At 34.9% G+C, this 22775-nt stretch overlaps 1 long non-coding RNA gene across 33 annotated transcripts in view; it reads right to left on the reverse strand.

Moving 5' to 3' along the window:
- LOC141521529 (uncharacterized) overlaps window positions 1–22775 on the reverse strand; it is a 179679-nt gene that overhangs the window by 69319 nt on the left and 87585 nt on the right. For 20 of the 33 annotated variants that reach the window (XR_012477993.1, XR_012477988.1, XR_012477967.1 and 17 more), the window contains 4 exons: window positions 15231–15317; window positions 13205–13419; window positions 11396–12749; window positions 976–8414 (listed from right to left, as the gene is read on the reverse strand). This is a non-coding gene — a long non-coding RNA (uncharacterized LOC141521529). Of the gene's footprint in view, window positions 1–975; window positions 8415–11395; window positions 12750–13204; window positions 13420–15230; window positions 15318–16190; window positions 16274–22775 lie in introns of all 33 variants that reach the window. The other 13 variants (XR_012477991.1, XR_012477980.1, XR_012477985.1 and 10 more) reach the window with 13 other exon arrangements.

Here is a 22775-nt window from a genome sequence, read left to right on the forward strand (position 1 = left end):
ATAGAATTAGAAAAAGAATATGTATTCAGAATTTTTGCCCATTTTTGAGGCAGGAGTTGGATCCTTCCCTTTATTCTCAAGGAACCCAAATTTCAAAAGGAAAGACCACAGAGCTCACAGAACTAAAGAATGAGGGTATTCCCAGAGACCCAGAATTCTCCTATTTAGCCCCTGCAGCAGGATATAATCAGAGGTGAGGGAAAAGATATATTTGTCTAGATGCCAGTGGATATTAACCTCTACTCTCTCCTCTTATGCAGACTGCTTAACAGCTGCCATCTGGCTGCCAGTATTCTTTGAACAAACCCCAACTCAAAGAGTGAATCACTAGGGGTGCCTGATATCTGGCCCCGGGTTGTTTATGTGGATATGGGAACAAAGATAAAAACTTGAAATATGCCAAATAAAGATTAAAAGCATATATTGATAACATGCTTAACACTGAAATAAATAGTTGTGGTGTAAAAAAGACCGCCAACTGACTAATCCAGGAGACCAGGGACTTCTGAAGGATCACTCCGTCTTACAGGTTTCTAAGCCAGTATTTATTGCATCAGTAATTTACTAAATGGTATGCCAGCAAGTGACTTACTCAGTAGGATCAGACCTAGAGGCTCTTTCTTCTTACCACTGGAGATGGTATCACCCTTTTGATTTTGAGATAAACTTATAACTTTGATAAAATAAATTTAAATACCTGCAATGTAGCAAACCATATTATATGTAGGCACATTTTTTGTTAGGTTAAGAAGAATGAGATCACTCTCTACTCTCCTAGTTAATAGAGAAGAAATATTTACAAACTATTAAAAAAAATTGTACAGTAAGAATGCACCTCAAAGTACATCATAGAAATGGTGAACACATAACATCAGAAATACGAATTGCCACTTATGGCAATTAATTGTTAACAATGCAAACTGATTCTGAGATGTATTAAGCAAAAAAAATGCAAGCACCAAGAGATAATCTTACCATATATTTTCTTCTCTTGTTTAAATCCTCTGTTTTAGGAGGATATGGAGAATTTGGAGAGTTCAAAGAAGTACTTCTAAAATAAATGAATGGTTAGGTAATAGGCTCTTGAAGGAAAAGATGAAATAGTGGAGTTTTCTTTTGTCTGAAAGAAATAGAACTGATGAGTAAAAATCTCCGAGAAGAACTTTTTGACTGTGATAACTTCAAATTTACCTTATAATATTTGTGAACCTATCTGAAAGCAGTAGTATGAACTGGAATGGAAGTGTCAAACTTGATTTCTGGGCAGTGATCTGAACCAAAATAAAATGTAATTGGAACATGTTAAACAAAACAAGTAAAATTGCAATGCATCATAGATAATGTAATTCATGTTTTCTATGTCAATATATAGCCCCCAGAGATTAATTTCTATTTGTTTGATATGGCAGTCCTAGATCTTTAGAGCCAGCATTAAACCCTAAATTTCTCTGTCTACTCATGTTAATTGACTAAGAGAAAACAAGAATAATGACTTTTAATCTGATTAGTTTATTAAATACATTTTATAAAGCCCAAACCCCTTTCTTTCCAAATACATTTTTAAATATCTTTGACATATAAAAGGAAATTTTGGTTTGAATACTTTATGGATTTCTATCATGAAACAGTATTAGTGAAGGGGAAAAGATTTTTGGATTGTATCTGTCCTCTTCCCCCACCCCCATAATGAATTAGTCACAAGGTGTTTTCATTTTTGATTAAGTTGGGAAGACTGACATCATGTTCTCATAATTAACAGTGGCTTTATCATTCCACATATCCTCAAAAAATAAGTGAAATTTCATTATAAATTGGAATATATTCTCAGTCTTGTGCTTTTGCTATTTTATATGAACCATCATGGAAAGGTATATAATGGTATATAGTTTTAAAAGCTAGACAGATGTATGAATATTCTTCCTTTTTGTTTCCATCTTTCCTAAATATTCTCTAGTTTTGTCTTTTTCAATACCTTCTGCACCTACCTTTGGTCAAATGGCTGTTGGCCATTCGCCATTTTAAAATGTCGTATAAAATGAATTTCCTCTTTTGTAAATGAGGGGGAAAACTAGGTAACTATTGAAATCAGTGTTTTAAAATACTGTATTTGAATTATAACTAGGCAGTATCACCCTCTTTGGGGGCAAAGGGTCATATTGAGTTTGTTGTCTGTTCAACTTATATAAATCATGATTCAGGTGATATTTTGTTTGAGACTTCAAATCTTCTAATATATGTAAAGAACAGAGCACCAGGAAACTGTGCAAAGAATTTCACATTCCTAATATAAGAATGGTCTTTCACTTTAAATTTTCAAATCTTGTTGACTTTCTTTTCTTACAAGCACATACAAATATCACATAGTATGCATGTACTCAATATACTTAGCCCCTAATTTCTACCAAAGGAGGCAGTGAATTAATGGAATGTTTTTAGACTCAAAAAGGCCTAGGTTTAAGACCTAGTCTTTCCACTTCTTATCTACTTCTTAGATTTTAATTACTCTGTCCCTGTCTCCTGCTCTGGATAGATAATAAATCATCTTATAAAGTGAGAATAATAACAGTTATACCCCTTTTGTTGTAAGGAGGATCAGATGAAGATATAAAGTATACTGTGTTGTTTTTTTCTTCACCGAATGAGTTAAGTCCATTTTTATTGGATTTACTTGTTTTGCTCTTAACTTGGTAGAGTACATTTATTCTTGTGGCCATCTAAATGCCAATCTAACTCTCACATTATTCATATAGCTTCACTTCTGATTTAGCTACTCTTCATCTTCACTCTATTTTGTCACCTAATGACCTTTCAAAGAATTGGCACATTTGGAACTAAAATCAAATAGGCTATCTCACCTTTAAACTGAAGTTCCTGTCATAATTAATTGGATTATACTTTACAATACAATCCATTTATAAAGGCATGCTATATAAATAATGATATTTTATAATTTTAAGGAGCTAAGAATGACTTTACGGCTCTCAAAGGGGGACTTTAAAATTCATTTTAAAAAAGAAAAATCATTCTTTTCTCCCACTGAAACACTGAGGAATTCATGCAAGAAATTACCATTTGTGTCAGAGAAGTATTACACACATAAATACCTATGAATCACTGCTTAGGGTTATTAAGAAGACATTTCCTACCAATACAAAATACTGTACATTAGAATAATATTCCAAAACACAAGAATGAAATAGAAACATTTGGTTAAGAAAGGCCCATTGCAAATCAGCCATGGATTTGTCATAAAGTAAATCTGCATTTCCCTATTTACATTCATAGTGTAGATTCTTTTTCATGCCTTTATGAATTAATTGGAATAAGATGTATTCTGCATATATCAGAACAGCCAATTCTCATCAGGTAAAGAACAAGGCTTTTTGATCACTCTATTGCCAATTGGAATCAGAACCAGAGATACTGACATAGAAAGGAAATAGTAGAAACAAATGTATCCAAAATTCAAATGAATCCATGTTATCAAAGATATAGGAATTACCTCCTGCAATTAAATCAACCCCAGCCATACCTGTCCCTCCTATGAGATTCTTATCCAGACCCTCTCATAGGTTTGCAGAAAAGTGTCTATCCATCATGTAGAGTATTTTTCTCTGATTCTGAGCTACAGGAAAACCAATGGAATATGCAGGTTGCCCATTAGTCATTCTCCAATCTTGGTCATTTTCTCTGTAATTCCTTGTTTATAAGACTTTCCAACCTATTTTGTGTCCACCAGGCAATTAATGACTTAATGACTCTTTGGGTGATCTTCAACTTTAGTTCTTCACTGATCATAGCACTAAATGATTCATAGCCACCATACATCTCCAAAAGACTGCTAACATTAAAAAGATAGGTTTTTGTTTCAAGGGGAAGTTTACAGCCATTAGTAGAACTTGACAATTTGCCACTCATATTCAATCTTTTGCCTAATCTTGTCATTTCTGGAGTATCTCTAATATACATGTGTTTCTCTCCATTCAACTACCACCTTGGTGTAGGTTCCTGCCACCTCTTCTGTGGATTACTACAATAACTTATTGAGTGGTTTCTCTGCCACAGATCTCTTCACATTCCCATCTATTCTCATCTCAATTGCCAAAGTGATCTTCTTGAAGCATAGAATTGATCATGCATGTTCCCTTCCTATTTAGTAAATTCCAATGACTACCAATTACCTCTAGGATAAAATATAAAATCCTGTTTGACTTTTTAAAGTCCTTTGCAATTTCACCATTTCTCTTCTTTCTTGTTTTCTTAAACTTTACTCTTTCCTCTGTTTTCTATAGTTCAGCAACACTGACTATCTTTCTGTTCTTCAGTCAGGACACTCCATCACCCCAAACTGTTTATTTTTAAAGATTATCCTTATTCCTCAAATATTCTCCTTTTCACCTCATTTCTCTGACTTTTCTCAAAACTCATCTCATAGCTTACTCATAATATCTTTCCTATGCCTTTTCTCCCATCCCTCCCTCAAGTCTTCCCTCTGGGATTACTTTCTATCTACTCTGAATATATTTTTGAACATATTTGATTTTTTGCATGTTAATTCTCTTCATTATAATGTTAGTTCTTGTTGACAGATATTTTTCAAAGAAGTTTGCATAATTTTGATGTCTGATTGGGAAATCCCTTTTTTGGGTAAGATCTTTTATGACACTGTATTACTCTGTTAAAAATCAATGCTTTTTGTAATATTACCAAAAATTCATACTGTGGTCAGATATTCTCCATATGAAAAAAATTGATTGTATAATCTACTATGGAGTGTTACTTGTGAAAACCATCCTTGTTTCTTGTCAATGCTCTCTTCTAGGGTACTATGCACCTTCAATTCACAAGCAGATCCTTCTCATATTTTTTGTACATTGTTCTGATAACAGTCATTTGGATAAATAGTGGCTGATAACTCTTCTTTGGGATAATTTGGTTTCAGATTTTCTCCAGGCCTTTAGCATCATTCCCTCTTTTATAAATGTAAAGAACCAATCTTCAAAATTGTATCTCCTATAGCACAAAGCTTTTCCTATATTCTTAGTCTAATCAAACTATTTCCATCTTTATTTTCTTCAAAGCACAACCTCTTTGAGTATAACTGAGAACCCATGAAGTTTAAAGTCCATCCATGATAACTTCACTAAACTTAATGATAAAAATAACTCCTTATAAAAATATCACATAAATAGCTATAGTTATAATTATATCCACATATCTAATTTGTGGTCCTCTAAGTTTCAGGCTTAGTGCCCTCAAGGTGAATTTGCTTAGTTGGGTCACTCATCAAGTGTTCTTTACATTTTTATATTTTTTAATATTTACATTTAATATGTATATTTTTCATTCTGATCATGATCATGATTCTGATACTAATTGTGAATTTCTACCATTCTTCTCTGTAAGATTTTTTAAATAAGTTTATATATAAACTTGGTTACCATTTTCCCCTATAGTCAATTGAATAAAGTGTTTGTTAACTGAGGTAAGTTTTAGGCACTTTTGATTTCATATTTATAACAATTAATCATGTAAGGAACTTGAATCTGAGATTTAATTGGTGTAGGAAATACCCCATCAGGAAATAAGATGATAAATATAAATTGCTTTGTAAACCTGAAAGTATCATATGAATGCTAGCTACTATTATCATTATTTTTATTAGTAGTAGGAATTGCCTCTGTTGATGTAGATGAACAACTATTTTTTTAATTTCTAACCTCAGAGAATTGCTTAGGATAATGTGAAGCTACAACTTGCCCAGGGACAAACTACTGTTTTTTTGTTAAATATAGGACTATAACCCATATTTTCTTGATGCTGAGTCATCTCTTAGCTATTGAATTTTTGTAAAAATTTGTTGTACTTGGCATCATAACAATTTCACATTTTTCAGCATGTAAAATATTTAAATACTTCAGATTATAGTTGTTTCAAATAGAATATATTTAATATGTTTGTTCTTACTCCTTTCTCTGAATTACTGTTGGTCTGTACGCTAATAAATTGATGACCCAACTGTATAGAAATAGTTGGTTCAGAAGTTACTCCCTATCTGTTAAAATAGAACCATTTTCTTTGTGTTGTTTTTGGTATCTATTATGCAAACATGATTCTTTAATTGAAGAAAAATAAATAATGTATAAGTATGATACTTTTTTGAGATTTTTGGCCTTTCTGATTCCTTCCAAATCTCTTGAAACTTATTTTCCAACACCTTTGTTTTTTTAACACTAACGTATAGTTGTATGTTACCAAAGATCACAGTACCAGGATGTGTCAGAGGAAGGATTTGAACCCAGGTCTTTTTGGTTTCAAGAACATTTTGTCCACTATGACATTAGATTGCTAGATGATCATCTCTAGTAGAGATGATGAAAATTCCAACTGGTCCTGGATTTTACTAATGACATTATATGTATTGGCATCATCACATGGACCTGATTTTAGGCTATATCATGCCTCCTTAGGCTACATCATACCTATGCCTATCTTTGCATGGAAATATCAAAATCTGAGATAAAATTGCACTGTGCCAGTAAGTTCATTGGCAATAGGACCTAAGTAAGTAACTAGTTCTACAAATAAGTTCAGCACCTCTTTGCAACTTAGTCTTGCAGAATTATCTGGGGCACTGTGAGGTTAGGTGACCTGCCCAGAATCATATAGCCTGCATATATCTGAGCTGGAACTTGAAATCAAATCTTATAAATTACAAGTCAAGCTTTCTGTATAGCACACCATGCTGTCCTTCATGATATCAGTGTGTAAGTTTATTAAATTCGTTATGTTTAATTAAGTTCTTTATAGATATCTATTTTGTCACCCTCCATAATACAGGTTACTCTATAAAATTCAGTCATTTTCATGGTGCTTTGGTAGATATTTATCTGAAGCACTATATTGTAAGATGATCAGATGCTCCATGAAATGGTATTTCTTGTTTACAACAGACATACAAAATAAGAAACATCATTTGTCTCACTATAGAGAATTGGTGTCATCCTTCTAATTACTGGTAACATCCTTTTTTAACTTCAATTTTAATTTATAATGAAAATATCAAGAGTTTTATAATTCACTTCCTCCATTAGTATATCTATTCTAGATTTTTAAGAACTCCTTCTCCTAGAAGTTTATCTGATTATTCATTAGATAAAAATGTCACATTATAGAGTATTGAGTTGTTAATATGTATAGGTGTCTTTAAAACTTCAAAATTCTAGGCACTTTTTGTGTCCATTTCTGATACTTTGTCACCATCTCTGCAAAGGTAAAAGTGTGCTGTACAATACAAAAGATGATTTTCATGTTTTTCTTTGTTATATAGGTTATCAAGGACAAAGAATTTATCTGTCACCAAGTGGCAAGTTGTTATATTTAGCTGGTGAACCTCTCTATTTGTAGCTAGGCCATTCTTAGGGAACTAGACATACAATGGATATGTACCCAAAAAAGTCTTCCTAGAAGGATAAAATCTGCTTGCATTCCAAGAGAATGGTCTCTGAGAACTTAGAGTGTCATTCTGATGCAACCATAAGTCATTGGAGTACGATTTTGTGGAAGGAAATAGATATAAGAATGAAATACTCTTAATTATTTGACATAGAATCTCAGTTCATAAATACAAAAAAGTGAGTTGTGCACAGATAAGTCCAGAGCTGTGAGCTTTATATGTATTGTCTTACTGATTTGCTTAATTGACATCTGGGGCGGGGTGCACAGAATCAGTATGAAAAAAATCAGTTGCAAAAAAGGGAGTTGGGAGAGCAATTAGTCTTGTTCATCCTTGGCATAGTTTCAAAAGAAAACTAAGAACTGTAAATCATTTTACATATTTGTAAGACAATATAAATGCATAATAATTACAATCATCATAATAATGGCAAAAAATATGTAAATTTTAAATAGTGAATCCTCCCCAAAAAATATGTATAAGAGCTTATTTGCATATTTGCACATGGCTATTCATTGTTATGCTTTGGCTAAATCAATTCCCTTGCAAGCAAAGTTTTTGATCGGAAGAAATTATTTGTAAATGACTGAGTTGTAAAAATTTATTCATCAGTGGGAGAGTTGGGGTGGGGCAAGGAGGGTGGAGAAGAGGAGGAGAAATTTCAGATATGTATCTTCTCTGCAACTGATATTCTAATAGCATATTTTGAAGCAATAAGAGGTTAAGTGACTTACCAAAGATCACAATACCAGGTTGAGTCAGAGGAAGGATTTGAACCCAAGTCGTTTTGGTTCCAAGGACATTTTGTCCACTATGACATGAGATTTCTAGATGATCATCTCTAATAGAGGTGATGAAAATTCCAAATGGTCCTGGATTTTACTAATGGCATTGCATGTATTGGTATCATCACGTGGACTGACTTTAGGCTGCACCATGCCTCCTTCAAATAGAATTTCTTTGAAAAGAAAAATATGTATAGGTATACATTAAAAAATAACATCAATAAAGATATGATAAAATTTTACATAGGCTAGGTTGGGGGAAATGTAAACTATATTTGGATGACTATGCTATACCAAAATCCAGCAAAGTATATACCTTTAAAGTTTTCTTTGCTATTAATTTCTCATGCATATCAATACATTTCTTAAACAAGTATGTATTCTGAATAATCTTCAAAAATCATCCTCTTTCTGAGGTCAGAGTTTTTTTTTTTCATCTGTGAAACTGTTAGCATTTCTGTAGTTGTGAACAACTACATTTGATTAAAATCTGTCAGATTTATCTTTTTAGCAGGAGAGAAGAAATATGTGTTTCTCCAGAAAGGAAATCAATGTGTCTTTATGATAGATGCAGACTGGAAAACTGGATACTGTTGCTTTAAATGATGAAGCAGAAAGACAGGATAGCTCAACAGATATTACCATTAGCTGCTGACATAATTGTTGTGAGGCAAAGCCTTTTAAATCTTATAATCCATGTTTATAGGATTGTCTTACAGCCACTGACCTAATAGTCATTACTCCAACTTCTTAAGTGACAAAGCTAAAGTATATGTATAGCTGCCATCATTTATTGTGTTTAGATTTCTTCCACTATATCCTTTAGCCAGTGATCTGGAGTGTTTTTCATATACACCTTGGTCCATATTTTCTTCTTTTTGGATATAGGAAGCTAGAAGATATCTCTGGCCTATTCATGCCCCCTTTCTCTCTCTCTTCTGTAGCTTCTAGTTACATTCTCTCTTCAATCCTCAACTCACACAGAAGAGGACATGAAAAAAGGATAAAATAAGTTCCCACCTGCATAAAGACTTTACCAGGATCCCCTGACTATGGAAGAATTTGTTTATGGTTGTAACAACTTGTCCTAAATTTTCTAGTAGACTAGACTGATGCTGAATTGGGTAGAAGCTTCTGACCTTTCATATAGTTGTGAGTAAAATGTTCACCTAGTTTAAGAACAAATGAATGGCGCAGTCCAAAATAATCAGACTTATCAAAGGCATCTTTACACAATTAGGAATTAGGGTCAAACTGACCACCTAAAAACAGCAAAAATTCTGACAAACCCTTTTACTGCTCAGTTGGAAATGCTAGGAAATTAAATGGTTTTCAAAATTGTGTAATTCCTTGTCTTAGGAAATCAATAAAGCAATTTTATGATATTATTTCTAGCCAATGTTAATTTAGAGAAAACAATGTATTTTCTGCATATGTACCCCTTTTATTTCTACTATGCTTAATCTTTGCCATTTCTTATCCTTCATTCAGGTTCAGTGGTTAAACTTGCACTTGCTACCATGTCCCAACATTCACTCATTCACCAAACCTCCTTGGAAATTTCATTCTTCAGATAAAGAAACTGAGGCATTTGTTGAAGGCTTTGTGACTTTGCTCAAGTTATTCAGCAAAGTCAGTGATAAATATCAAATTCATGTCCCTTTCCAGCCCACTGAAATTACACACCAGTTGTCTTCAGAATTTGAATAAAATTTAAAAGATTAAATACCAAAAATTATAGACTGACCCTGATCTACATATTTGTGGATCCTACTCTAATTTTCTATATTTGGATCAGGGACATATATTTGTAGAAATACTAAAGATATTTCACTACTGAGGGGAAAAAACACAAGAAATTACATATAAATTAGGTCATATAAACCAAATTAAACATAAATTAAGGGGAGACAAACAAAAAGTTTATTTCATTACAAATGACTCTCAAAATATTTGTCCAATTAAACCTATCTGGCCTAGGGGAAGGGAAGGAAATTTTTGAGACATGGAGAATAAGTAAGGGAAATATTTAATGGGAATAGTGAAAAAAATGAGCTGATAAGAGAACTATACCAGAAGAAATATGAAATAAAAAAAGCAGCATCTATACTTTTGGTAGATTTCTTTTCTAAATAGGTTAAAGAGGACAATAATATTTCCTTTTTGACAACAATAAATAGCTTCACATTCAGCCTCAACCCTAACATTCCTTCTAGTGGTTTGATCTGTATTCCATTTCGTTTATGCCAAAAGTCTGCCAGAATAGCTTTCAAGGTGGTGACTTTCAAGGTGGTAACTCATAAGCACATGGAATAGATGGGAGAAAGGTAGAATAAAATGACTAACAACACATCTTACAACTTCTCTGTCTGTTATTCAACTTCCCTATTTTTTAAAATTCAAGTTTATATAATACTTTAATATTTACAATCTGCATTCCTCAAGAATCTGGTATTGTTTCTTTTTTAAAAAATATACATATCATCTATTTAAGAAATTCTCTGGAGGCGGCTAGGTGGCACAGTGAATAGAGCACTGGCCTAGGAATCAGGTGTACCTGGGTTCAAATCTGACCTCAGACACTTAGTAATTGTGTGGCCTTAGGCAAGCCACTTAACCCCATTGCCTTGAAAAATCTAAAAAAAAAAATTTCTGACCAGAGTGATAGATTTATCTTGATTTTTATAGACAAGGAAACAGGCAAACAGAAGTTAAGTGACTAAGTTATGCTAAGTTATGTAGCTCATAAATGTCTGAGGCAAATTTGAACTCTGGCTTTCCTGACTCCATGTCCAGTGCTCCATTTACTTCATTACCCAGACAAGGCTGTCTATCTTCTATCACCTGCTCCCTTTCACTGAAAATGAACTGGATTACTTTCAGGAAATTGCCAAGCTCTTTTTTCTGACCCCAATATTTCCATGAAAACAAAGACCCATCTTTTCAATACTGACCTTTATTAATATTTCTTTTTGACAACAAGATATGGAACTCCCCTTCTATTGAGTATCACTCAGAAAAGTTTTAAGATGCATATGAGCAGACTAAACTATATCCTTATGGATAACTCTTTAAAAAAGATTAGGAATAAAATAAGTCATCAATCAATCAAATTCTATTATCACTCTATGATAGAAAGAAGAAATTGGCTTACCATGTGTTATGAGCAAAGAAGGACATGTAGATAACCAGAATGATCCACTGGTATCCTCTCAATGTAAAGAGAAAGGGAAAATGGCCTTCAGGGTGGAATTCCTCTGGTGAATATGAATAAAAGCTGCATGTGAAAGGTAAGCATAAATGCATTAAGATTTATAACATTGGAGGGAACTCCAGAATCCATGAGATCACAGATCTTTTTGAACATTTAAATATGTTTGCAAATCCCAAAAAAGCTATTCAATTCTTTAGTTTTTTAAAAGATATAATTTTTAAGTAAAAACCTAGAAATTCAGGACCATTTGCCAAGTCTTTATGTAATACCTCTCCTTTAGACTATTATAATTCATTCCTCATCTTATTTCTCATCTCTAAGTGACATTTAAACTGTATTATTTATTCTTCTAAGCAAATGTTCTCTCACATTGGGGTCTTGTGTCTTATTATTGAAATAATACATCTATTATATAAATATATGTATATATATATATATATATATATATAATCTACACATAAATATATCCCAAACATAATCTTGAAGATCAAGAAGTTCAGCTTCTACTTCTAAGTTTTCCACCATGTTACCCTTTACTATATCATTTCTCTTATGTAGATATAGAAGTCATATAACCTTAGAGATCATCTCCTTCTCATTTTTCGAACAAGGGCACAAAAGTCCAGACAGATAATTCAGTATTCAAAAGTAGGGATTGACAAATCCAGAGCTCTTTCCCTTTTACAGTACTTTTAATCATGGGGAGACCTGCATTTGTCACTCTTAAACAAAGATACTCAATGTACTTTTCATTTGATAACTTCCAAATTATATCATATTCCCATAATACCCTCCATGGTTTGATACTTCCCCTTCTTTTCATTCAAACAATTCAGAAACTCCATGTGCTGTCAAACATACTATTTTCATAATACTTCTTCAGTTATTTCTTCCACCAATATCCCACCCTTTTCTTGCATACAAGGAAAATATCATACAAAATTTTGAAATCATCTTCCTTTTTAAAATGTGTTGTTGTTAGATTGCTTTTCAGTCATATCCAACTGTGACCCCATTTGAGTTTTTTGAGCAAAGCTACTGAAATTGTTGGCCATTTCCTTCTCAAGCTCATTTTAGGGATGAGGAACTAAGACACACAGGTTGAAGTGACTTACTCAAGTTTACATAGCTAGAAAATGTCGATGGTCACATTTGAATTCTCAAAGATCACCCCTCCTTGTTCCAGGCCTGGTGCTCTATCTCCTGCACACCTGTGGTTAAATTGGCAATATAGGGACAATAATCAAACAATAAACATCTTACGTGTCTGCTGTGTGCCAGTCACTGTTAAGTCCTGAGGATAAAAAGAAAAAAAGAAATAATCCCCTTTTCCAAAGGAATTTACAATATATATATATATATATATATATATATATATATATATATATATATATATATACATACCTATACCTACATATGTGTACAGGATATCCTAAAAGTCTTAGTTCAGATTTAAAATTTAATAACTACAGAATTTTAAATGCTACAGATTTAACAGAAAGCTGATTTGAAAGATTAACTATTTAATTTTTAGAACATTTTTGTTTCTAATTAAAATTCAACATATCCTCCCTCATACTAATACATCACTCTAGCTGATTTATTAAAAATCTTTATAAAAATCTGTCAACAGCTACTGCTGTTCAGTGACTGAAAGGGTCGCATGCAATCCTAGCCTTCAGATCATGCAAAGAATTAGGTTTTATTAGGTACTGTTGTGTGTGAGAGAACACTGTAAACTATCATCACCTGGTGTCCTTGAGCACCAGAGCCTTATTTTACTGAGTGCCACGGGATTGGGAGTGGATTAAGAGACTGGGAAGGATATTTGAGCACTGGTATTTAGATCAATAAATGGAGACCTTAGTGCACAAAGGGAGAACTTGTCTTCCTTGTCTCCCACCCCTTCAGCATTCGCCTGGGGAAGATTGAGGGAGTCCAGAAAGGGCCTCAACATATGGCACCTATACAGGGACAAGAAGGCAGAGTTATCTGAGTAAATTCCCATATAAAGTTGCAGCAGATACAAGCAAGAGAACCAGGAGACATTCCAGAGCAGAGGACTCTGGAGAAAGTAAAAGGTTGATCTGTTATTGGGGGCTGATTTTAATCAAGGAGGTATAAAGTGGAAATGAAAAGACAAATGGTATTCAACATTGAGAAGTCAGCAGGTGGAAGTAGAATCTCCAAGGCAGTGCCCCAGGGGACAGAGCTTCTTCCTCAAGCAGCAATTTGCCCCCAAGAGCCAGCACTATGAACAGGATGCTAAGAACCTGCTTGTTGTTCTTTTTGGCCATGGCGGCCTGCCTGACCACGCTGTGCACTCTGGGCATAACTCGGGCCCCTAGACCTGCAGAGATCAGCTGCAGAGACCTTCCATCACTGATGTGGGCCCTGATGCAGACTCTGACATGGACCTTGACACCAAAGATGAATTTAACTTCAGAAGCCACAACAAGTTTCACTTTCCAGCCTCCAGCCAGGTAGACTTCAGCTGTTGCACAGCAGAGGGCTGTGAATTGAACACTAACTGTTGCTTTCTGTGTTGAGAGCAAAAATTCACATGCTATTGGACAGGTTGTCCAGAGAATGCAACAACTCCAAATTGCAGAGACCTTGCATTGCTGATGCAGACCCTGATGCAGACTCTGACCAGGACCTTAACACCAAAGACGAATTTCACTCTCCATAATGGTGTCGACTGCTGTTAACTGGGTACAACAACTCCAGATTGTACTGTCAACTCTTATGTAATTTCAGATTCTTTCTCTCATTCTCTGCTGTTCTCACCCACTGCAGAGGGAGTGGGGAGGGAGAAGAGAAAGCTTTCTTTTTTGGAACTTCAAAAGTCAAACCCATGTCTCAAAAAACATTTTAGAAATCAAGGGACCCCCATACCTTCTTCCTGGTTTGGGGAGGAGAGTGGGATTGGGCAATGACTGTTTTTCAATAGCTTATTGATTGGGAATTCATGGTTAATTAGTTAAGAAAAAAAGGGGAAGAAGATTTTTTTTCTGGGATTGGGAAATTTGGATTTTGTCTTTCAAATGAATTCTGTGCCTATGGCTTATATTTCTGTTGACCAGTCTTGATTGGTTATGTGTGCATGTGTGTATTTGAACATCTATAGGACATTTTACATCTCTCTACTGGCCTGGAGAGGTGGGAGAATGTTTCTATATTCTGAGATCTGGTACTGGTCAGGGAGGGTATCAATCTCAGCTTGGTAAGTATGATACAAGAGAATTTTTTTCATGTTTGTGTTAGTATTTAAACTTTGAAATAGTTATGTAAAGTTAAAAGTTATTCCTTTTGTTTGGATTTTGAATTTGATTACTTTGAAAGGTTTTTTTGTTGGCAAAAGAAAAAACTTTGTAAGCTTTGTCTTTTTGTAAGTTGGGAATAAAATGTATTTCAAGGAAGAATTTGGGAATATTGGTTTTTATTGTTTAATTGACATTTGTTTGTACTATTTTTGAACTTTTGCTTACAACTTATATGGCATTCATTATGTAATAATTTTTTTTAAAAAAAGACAAGAAGGGGGATATGTTAGGGACGGTTGTGTGTATGAGAGCACTGTAAACTATCATTACCTAGTGTCCTTGAGCACTAGAGCCTTACTTTAACTGAGTGCCATGGGACTGGGAGTGGATTAAGAGACTGGGAAGGATATTTAAGCACTGGTATCTGGTTCAATAAATGGAGACCTTGGAGACCTTGGTGTACAAAGGGAGAACTTGTCTTCCTTGTCTCTGGCCCCTTCAACACTTACCTGGGGAAAGATTGAGGGAGTCCAGAAAGGGACTCAACAAGGCTTCAATGCATATATGGCAGTATTATGCTGCTCCATGAGTAAAACCTAATGGAGATAAATCAGGAACAAAGTAAGAGGGCTTCCTCTACCAATTCATTGGTTTAAGAAATTGTCAAACAGAAACTGCCACACATAATGCAAAATGGAAAGGAACAGGAACCCAATCTTGTTGAAATTAAAATTTACTATTCAAAATTCATGAAATTAAGTATAAAAGAAATAGAAATAATAAACTTTCAAGTTATACTTTTGCAAGTTTGTAGTATTATTTGTCCAAAGTTTTTAAAACTTACAAATACAACAAGACTTTTGGGGCATGCCATACACATATATGCACATACAAATGATATATATATATGAACATTTATATATATATATACTAATATTTTATTAGGTATAAATGTATATGCTAATGTACATAAATAATAAATGCATCTATGTCTGTATATGTATATATATGAATATCTCTGTATATATATATATATGCATATACATATATCTGTACATATGGACATTGATATATACAGAATAACCATAAGGTAATTAAATGAATGGTAGTTAGGGAGGGAGAAAAGATACTAGCAGTTGGGGGAATCATGTAAGTGATGTTAAAGCTGTGTCTTGAAAGAAGTGAGGGATTCCATAGAATAAAAGTAAGGATGGAATGCATGCCAGGTTATGCATGCTATTGAAAAGGGCAGACTGATAAATGATTTACCATGTGTAAGGAAAATAAAGAGAAAACCACTTTGATTAGACAGTAGAATACAAGTAGTAGTCTATAATGGTAGTAGTGTATAATGATGCTAGAAAGTTAGGTTCTAACAAAGTATGAAGAAACTTGTAAGTCAAAAAGAGAAGTCTAAGGGTGGCTAGGTGGCATAGTGGATAAAGCACCGGCCTTGGAGTCAGGAGTACCTGGGTTCTAATCTGGTCTCAAACACTTAGTAATTGCCTAGCTGTGTGGCCTTGGGCAAGCCACTTAACCCCATTGCAAAAACCTAAAAAAAAAAAAAGAAGTCTATATCTTAACCTAAAGGTAATAAAGAATTTAGTGAGTACAGGCATGATACGGTTTGCTTAAGGGAATCATTTTAGTAACTATGTAGTAGTGGAAGGGGAAAAACTCAAAGTAAAAAGGCCAATCAGGAAGTCTCTGCAATCTCTATGCTAGAGGTAATGAGAGCCTGAACCAAAGTGGTGGCTGTGTGAATAATGGCAAGGACTCATATGGGAGAGAAATTGCAGTGACAGAAATGACATATTTGGCAAATGATTGATTATGTGGGTTGTGGGAGACTAAAAAGCTGAAAGTAATGATGGGGTCATGAGATAAGAAGAATGTATCTTTGACAGAGATAAGAAGTATGGCAGAGGAGTAAGTTTGGTGCAAAAATTATTGGACATTTTGAATTTGAATTTGAAATACCTCAAGGACATCCAGTTTGAAATGTTTTATGTGACTTGAGCTAAGGGAAGAAACTCAATCTGGCTGGATATGTCTGTGTGTCATCTACATAAAGATAATAATTAAGTCTTTGGGAGCTGAAGAGTTTTCAAAGAGAGAGGTTATAGAAAAGAAAGAGGACCTAGAACTAGAACACTAAAAGTTAGGGATGTTCAATGAATGATTTTCTAGCAAAACAAATAGAGAAATAATTAGGAGGGGAAACAAAGAAGAGTAATGACACCAAAACTCAAAGAGAAGAGATTATCAGGAGAAGAAAATATTCAACAATGTCACATGAAGCAGAGGGGTCAAGAAGAATGAAGACTGAGAAGGGAACATCAAATTTAGCAATTAAAAATCCTTGATAACTTTGGAGATAACAGTGTTAGGTGAGTCAAGAATTACAAACCATATCTCAGAGTGATAAGAAAGGGAGAGAAGACAGAGACAACAAATATAAGCTGCTTTCTAAAGAGATTGTCTAAGAAAGGTAGGAAAGATTTAGAATGAAAACTTGAGATGGTAACTTCTAAGAAATATCTTTAGAGCATTTCTCTCACAAAAAAAATTAGGGTATTTTACACACATACACACAAACACAACTTGATTAAAACTATATTTTAAAAAACATAGCTTGTTATTTTTTAGAAATCTTATGCTCTTTATATTTCTGTCTATTTGATTGAAAACAAATAGATCTAGAATCTATATCCATTTTATATCATTTATTCTATATTAAGGATAAAGAAATCTATCGATAATATTGCTAGTCATGATGGAATCAAAACAAATCCAAACATACCTAAAGCAATATCTACCCAATAGTTTTGTGAAATAAAGAGAAGCAATGGTTACTACAGTTCACTTCATTCTGTTTTCTGTTGCAACATTATTTTATTCATTGAATGTACTAGTATGAGACAACATATCATAGTGAATAAATCATTTGACTTGAAATCAGTAAAATCTGAATTTGAATCTCACTTCATACACCATCTGTATGAAACTGGCCAAGTCACTTAAATTCTCCCAAGCTCAGTTTCCTCAAACATAAAATAGGGATAATGATAGTTCTAACCTCAAAAGGTTGTCATGAGAATCAACTAAGAAAATAGTTAATTATTTTACAAAGTTCTATGTAAATAATACCTATATTGTATGAGGTATTATAGGTATGTATATATATTTTACTTACATATATATCAGAACCACTATAAATGTGAACATCTTTCAATTTTTCTACTCAATTTTCTGCATCCCACACATTTATGAAACTACCTCTTTATATTATACAATAAAAATGGATTTTAAGTATAACTATGAACCTAATTATTTTCTTTCTCCAAATCCCAGAACACAAAATGAGAATTTCAGAATAACATGGGCACATTGATTAAAAACAATCAGACCTGCTTTCACAATTTTTTCTTATGGCCCACTATATAACCTATATAGATCTTTTATAAATTATATTCTCTTCTATTCTGTGGAAGTTAGAATTCTGAGATAGCATCAAAACTCAGTATGGGGGCAACTAGGTGACACAATGGATAGAGTACCAGCCCTAGAGTCAGGAGGATCTAAGTTCAAATCTAACCTCAGACAATTAATAATTACCTAGCTGTGTGACCTTGGGCAAGACACTTAATCCCAGTGCTTTACAAAAAAAAAAGCAAAAAAAGTATAAAAAGTGAAAATTTGTTAAACATCAAGAAAATTGGTCATCATGAGATCAAATATATATTTGCTTTTTTATCCTAATACTTGATATCACATAGATACAACCAGATGGGAACATGAAACTCTTATTTATGAAAAAGAATGAGACTCAAGTATTTAAAACATTTTTACAGTATCTATATTAAAACTGATTTTAAAAGATTTTAGAAAAATTATGTATCAAGATCACAATTAAGATATATTAAGTAAATAAACATTATGATGATAAAATATAACTGAAAAAAATTAACAGTTGCCATTATTTTACCTTGAAGGAGACCAAGAAATGATACAAAAATTGTATTCAAATATATGAAAGAATGAGTCCCAGATGTCATCTTCCTGAGTTCAAAATAACTGTGTGACCCTAAGCAATCACTTAACCCTGGTTACCTCAGTATCCTTATCTGTAAAATGAACAGAACGGGAGAAGGAAATGGCAAGTTGCTCTAATATCTTTGTCAAGAAAACTCTATAAGGGGTTAGAAAGAGCTGTATATAATTGGAAAAAATGACTAGATATGAATGAATCCTATATGAACAAATAGGATCAACTATTCCCTGATTCCACTGAAGACCATTAGGAGGGGAAACAAAGAAGAGTAATGACACCAAAACTCAAAGAGAAGAGATTATCAGGAGAAGAAAATATTCAACAATGTCAAATGAAGCAGAGGGGTCAAGAAGAAGGAAGACTGAGTTCTCCTACTCAAGGTAACCTGGAAAAGAGCAGAAAGGCTCTGCTCCCTAGGATTGGAGGGGCAGCCCACCAGAGGGGTGGCCCGCTGGAGCCAAAGAACTTCAGCCTCCCGGAGGCAGCCCCAGGGCGCTGGGAGCTGCGGCTCACAGCAGTGGGGGAGTCTCCTGAGCTGCACCCTGGGGAGCACTGGGCACAAAGTGGGGGGAACAGCAGGGGACCTATTCCAGAGCAAGCACATGGAGCCCAGCCCTCAGGGCACACAGGGAGCAGCTTGGTCTTTCCCCAGCCCAAATCCAGGAAACAGAAGCAGGAGGAGCCTATAAAGGGGCCCCCAGGGCATGAGCCCATTGAGCTGAGGGAGGGGAGTGAAGAGAGAGAGAGAAAGAGACTGGAGAGCTCAGTCCTCTGGCCCTGGAACAGGACTCTGGGGTTCTGACCACATTCAGATCCTGATCCCAGTCTAGGCCCCCCCATAGAACAACAGGGCCCCCCCACCTTGGTGCTGTGGCAGAGGGGGGTACTTATGTTCATTCACAGACCAGGAGGGAGGACAGAGCCTCACACACTGAGACCCTTGTGGGAGTGTCCCAAAAGCTCAGGAAGCACCCCAAAAAAACAGGCCCAGGCTGGGAAAATGAGCAAGCAGAGAAACAAAAAGAAGACTATTGAGAAATATTTTGCAAATGAGCCCAAGAAGGATCAAAATACTCAGTCTGAAGATGAGGAAGCACAAGCTCCTACATCTAAAGACTCCAAGAAAAACAGAAATTGGGCTCAGGCTATGACAGAGCTCAAAAAAGACTTTGAAAATCAAATGAAGGAGTTGGAAGAAAAACTGGGAAAAGAAAGGAGAGAGATGCAGGAAAAACATGAAAATGAAGTCAGCAGCTTAGTCAAGGAAATCCAAAAAAATGCTGAAGAAAATAGCATGCTAAAAAACAGCTTAGGTCAAATGGATAAAACAGTTCAAAAAGTTATTGAGGAGAAGAATGCTTTAAAAAGCAAAATTGGCTAGATGGAAAAAGAGATAAGAAAACTCTCTGAGGAGAATAAATCCTTCAGACAAAGAATAGAATTCAGGGAGATTGATGAATTTACCAGAAATCAGGAATCAATACTTTAAAACCAAAAAAAATGAAAAATTAGAAGAAAATGTGAAATATCTCATTGAAAAAACAACTGATATGGAAAACAGACTTAGGAAAGATAATTTGAAAATTATTGGAATACCTGAAAGTCATGATCAGGAAAAGAGCCTTGACATCATTTTCAAAGAATTATGACAGGAAAATTGCCCTGATATTCTAGAAGCAGAGGGCAAAATAGAAATGGAGAGAATCCACCAATCCCCCCGAGGAAGAGATCCCAAAAAACCAACCCCTAGGAATATTATAGCCAAGTTCCAGAACTCCTAAGTCAAAGAGAAAATATTACAAGCAGCCAGAAAGACACAGTTCAAATATCGTGGAGCTGCAGTCAGGATCACACAGGACTTAGCAGCAGCTACATTGGAAGCTCGTAGGGCTTGGAATACAATATACTGGAAGGCAAGAGAGCTTAGAATGCAGCCAAGAATGAACTACCCAGCAAGGCTGAATGTCCTCTTCCAGGGAAAAAGATGGACTTTAAATGAACCAGGGGAATTTCAAAGGTTCCTTTTGGAATGGCCAGAGCTGAACAGAAGGTTTGATCTTCAGATACAGGACTCAGGCGAAGCATGGAGATTGGAGGAGAGGGGGGAAATATGAGGGATTTAATGAGGATGAACTGCATGTATAGAAAAATGATACTGATAATATTCATATGAACCATCTCAGTTAATAGAGCAGGTAGAGGGAGCTTTTATAGTTGAAGCACAGGAGAAAGCTGAATATAAAGATAAAATATGGTGTAAAAATGGAGTCAATAGGAAAAAAAGGGAAATGGAAAGGGAGAAAGAAAAAGGAGAGGGGGAATAGTCCAAGATAGTTCACATAATAAGATTTTTTTTATTACAATGAGCTATTGCAATGATATGGAAGGGGGGAAGCAAAGGGGAATGAGGGAACCTTTGCTCTCATCAGAGATGGCTAGGAGAGGAAACAGCAAATATACTCAATGTGGTATAGACATCTGGAGTAAGAAGGAGGGGGGGAGCAGGGGGAAGGGGTGAGGATGTGAATAAAGGAGAGGATGGACCATGGGGGGACAGTGTTCAGATATAACAGTTTCTTTTTTACTTCTTGCAAGGGGCTGGGATTGGATAGCCTGCCCAGGACCATAGGGCCAGGTGGATTCTGGGCCTAAGGGGTGATATCGGGGCTCAGGGCCTCTTGGCCCCAGGACCAGGGATCTGTCTGCTGCGCCACTCAGCGACTCTACAGCAGAGTCAGAGTGAAAGGAGAGAGAAAATATAGTACATGGTAGTGGAGAAATAAGAAAGGAGGGAGTTGCAATCAGCAATGGCAACGTTGGAAAAATATGGAAGTAACTTTTGTGATGGACTTATCATAAAGAATGTGATCCAGTCACGACAGAGTTGATGGTGTTGGAACAAAGACTGAAGCATATTTTTTGTTACTATTATTTGGGGGGGAGGGTGCAGGGCAAGTGGGGCTGGGTGGCCTGCCTGGAGCCACATAGCAGAAAGGTCTTTGGGTGTCTGAGGCTGGATTCGGACCCAGGTGCTCCTGGCTCAAGGGACAAAGCTCTGTCTGCCACCCAGCCACCCCTGCTATTATTACTATTTTATTTTATTTTGGGTCTTTTTTCTTTCTTTCTTCTTTTTGGTTTTTGCAGGGCAGTGGGGATCGGGTGGCTTGCATGTCACATGGCTGGGTGATTATTGGGTTTAGGAGGCTTGATATGGACTCGGCTGCTCGTGGCTCCAGGGCTGGTGCTTCGTCCATTGCGCCGCCTGGCCATACCTACTATTATTGTTTTTAATTTTAATTTTTTTCTCTCCCCTTTACTTTTTCGCCCAAGCAAGTCTATCTATATTCATGGGGGGAGGGGTATTTTGTTTACTTGTAAACAAGTATATTTTATTAATGTAAAAAAAACATTTGTACGAAATGAGAATAAAAAAAATTAGAAAATAAATAAATATTTAAAAAAAGAAGGAAGACTGAGAAGAGAACATCAGATTTAGCAATTAAGAAATCCTTGATAACTTTGGAGATAACAGTGTTAGGTGAGTCAAGAATTAGAAACCATATCTCAGAATGATAAGGAAGGAACAGAAGACAGAGACAACAAATGTAAGCTGCTTTCTAAAGAGATTGTCTATGAAAGGTAGGAAAGATATTGAATGAAAACTTGAGATGGTAACTTCTAAGAAATATTTTTAGAGCACTTCTCTAAATGGAACTGGCTTAAACTACTGAGTAAAAGAAATATACATATATATATATATATATATATATATATATATATATATATATTTTAAATTTCTTGTTGGTAAAAATAAAGAATATTAGAATTTTCCCAAGGAGATCTTTAAAAGAAGATTTCAGATGTTTAATAAGGTCTTTCTTAATTGTGAGCAGTTGAACTGAGTGATAGCTCCTCTAAGTCTCTTTCAGACCTATGTTGACTTATAATTATTTTTGTCTTGAAGAGAAAAGAAAATATAGAAATAACTATATAGTAATAT

This window comes from Macrotis lagotis, chromosome 4 (assembly GCF_037893015.1).
Source record: "Macrotis lagotis isolate mMagLag1 chromosome 4, bilby.v1.9.chrom.fasta, whole genome shotgun sequence".
NCBI lineage: Eukaryota > Metazoa > Chordata > Mammalia > Peramelemorphia > Peramelidae > Macrotis > Macrotis lagotis.